The 2,677-nt window shown below is 42.4% G+C and overlaps 1 long non-coding RNA gene across 1 annotated transcript in view; it reads right to left on the reverse strand.

Moving 5' to 3' along the window:
* Positions 1-2,292, reverse strand: part of LOC138151565 (uncharacterized) — a 49,996-nt gene extending 47,704 nt beyond the window's left edge. The window contains exon 1 of the long non-coding RNA XR_011165863.1: positions 1,978-2,292. This is a non-coding gene — a long non-coding RNA (uncharacterized lncRNA). The remainder of the gene's footprint in view (positions 1-1,977) is intronic.
* Positions 2,293-2,677: the final 385 nt, after the last annotated feature.

A 2,677-nucleotide genomic window follows, 5' to 3' on the forward strand; every position in this document is an offset into this window, starting at 1 on the left:
TATTACTACTACTATTATTACTACTACTGCTATTACTACTACTACTATTACTATTACTACTACTATTATTACTATTACTACTACTACTACTATTATTACTACTACTGCTACTACTACTACTATTACTACTAATTATTATATACTATTACTATTATTGCTACTGCTATTACTACTACTGCTACTACTACTATTACTCTTACTACTACTATTACTGCTACTACTACGAACACTTATACAGTGCATTAAGGCTTACAAAGCACCTTATAAATATCCTACTCTTTGATCCTCAAAACAACCTGGGAGGTAAGCGGTGTTAATATCCTGATTTTGTTATTGTTGTTCAGTTGCATACAACTGTTCATGATCCTATACACCATTGCCCACCAGGCTCTCCTATCTTCCACTGTCTCTCATCACTTCCCCATTTTACACATGGGGAAACTAGAGAGAGAGAGAGAGAGAGAGAGAGAGAGAGAGAGAGAGAGAGAGATCACATGCCCAGGATCATACAGCTAGTAAGTAAGTGTCTGGATTTGAACTCTGGTTTTCCTGACTCCAAACACAGTGGTCTCTCCATCACACCACTTAACACACCTGGCAACATGGGCTATTTGATCTGTCCTTTTATTCCTAATGCCTGACCATTGCTTCCTACATAGCAGGCGATTAATAAATGCTTAATGAATTCAAGTGAATGTGCAGAAAATAATGAGTAATCGCTTTGGGCTACAGCAAAAGATTCAAAGAAAGCAGTAATCAGATAGACAGGGGAGTGAGTTTTTAATCACAGAGGCCATTGAAAGAATACCTGTTCATTGCTTTGACTGTGTGCTCTGAAATGCTTTCTTAGCCCAGCTACAATAACATCGCGTGAATGATCTGGTTGATCTCCCGCTGGCAGGAGGCGCACACACCTGTCACCACCTTTCTACAGTACCGAACCCAGAACAAGACAATAAGAATCAAATAAAACGACATCCATGAAGATGATGATGGTGATGTCTGCTTTGTGTGCTTAATGAATAATTAAAAAGGGCAGGGAAAAATTAAAAGTTCTCATTCAAAAGGCACTTCCTTCCTCTACCAGCAACCCCCACTTTCCAAGTCACCATAGATATAAGCTTACTGAGGCATTTTCTTGGCCTGGCTGCCAGTCAAGGGCAGGGAGAAAAAAAACCACTTAGTCATTTCTCAGCAGAAAAAGCATGTCTTGGCTCAGCTGAGAAAACTAGCCAGCTATACCCCATGTGGGAGGCCAGCCAAATGCCTTCCTAAAAGCAGAAAATCATGGGGCGGTGGGGAGTGGAATAAGGGCCATGCCAGGGTTCAAACAGGGCCTCTGTAATCCAGAGATGGCTTTTGGCTTCTAGTTTCAGAGCCCCAGAGTCCCCATCCAAGGGTCAGCAGTCCAGGCTGGGAGAAAGGATCTGGATTTCAGTCCCTGGGGACTGTGTGGAAACAGCTATACAGGGTCTCCGCAAAGACTCGGTGCTGTTTTACATTTTGATAAATTTAAAAAAACATATATAAAAGATTTCACAAATGTAAAGGCCTATATAAATTCCTGATATTGTTATTACCAATTCAGTGCTCTATCCACTGTACCATATTCCATCCTTATTGAGCCATCCTACTCCAGGAAGAGAGAAATCTACACTTTCCCTAAGAGTCTGCAGGGAAGGAGACTCCCCACCATTTTATAATTAGCCCTTGTCAATGCTGGGTAATTCTTCCCCTTAGAAAGTCATTTCTTTGTATAAAAGGGAGTCCATCTTACTGTCTTCTAAATCTATTCCCTCTAAATAATTTGCAGATTAATGTTAACCTTTACAAGTGCTCTGACATGCATTAGCTTTCCTCATCATCCTTCCCTTTTCCTGTTTGTGATGCCCAGAGAGAAAACAATTCAGAGAGAAGCAGGTAGAATTCTTTGTTCCCATTTGACAGGTGAGAAAGATGAGACTCAGAGTGGCTTACCAAAGGTCACACGGTCAATGGAGTACCTGGGACTAGAACCCACGTTCCCTTTCTGCCCAGTGGGCTTTTCAGTGGACTGGTCAGCCTTTCCCATTCTGACATCAGAATTGGAGAGCAGCTATTCTCTGTCCCTTACACAATAACACTTCAGAAACTGGCAAACAAAACAACTGCACCCCTCAGTCTTCTCTTCTCTAAACTAAATAATCTCAGAGACTTGAAGTTTTCTTCACAGGGCCCATTTCCAAGTTTTTATCATTGATCCCTCTCCTCTGAAACCAATCTCAGGCACTAAGCTTTTCTGGACCCACAGCTGTTAGGATCCTTCCCTGGATGACAGAAGCACCAGCTGTCCTTGGTTTTTCTAGGACTATTCTGATTTGGGCACATGACTTCCCTGTCTCTCTGGGGGAAACCTAAGTGAACCCACCTCCTGGTGCCTCCCTCCCCTTCCCATAAACTCTAATGCCCAGTCTGCCCCTGAGGGGAGGTCATTTTCTCTTAGAGAAGGGTGTAGGAATGACTGGATCCATTGGGGCCATGGGAGTTAAGGCAGGGATTTCCTGACTGAGCCAAGAACACAGAAATTCAGAACACCCAAAAGCAAAAGATACCAAGACAGTTTCTAGGATTTTGCCATTCTAGATGTTACCTCTGCTTGGGAATCCCATCTTTGGCCTTTACTTTGGTTCTCTCCAAT

Source organism: Petaurus breviceps, unplaced genomic scaffold, assembly GCF_028583685.1.
Source record: "Petaurus breviceps papuanus isolate PSGF00001 unplaced genomic scaffold, PetGlider_PUasm1.0 90903, whole genome shotgun sequence".
Taxonomy (NCBI): domain Eukaryota; kingdom Metazoa; phylum Chordata; class Mammalia; order Diprotodontia; family Petauridae; genus Petaurus; species Petaurus breviceps.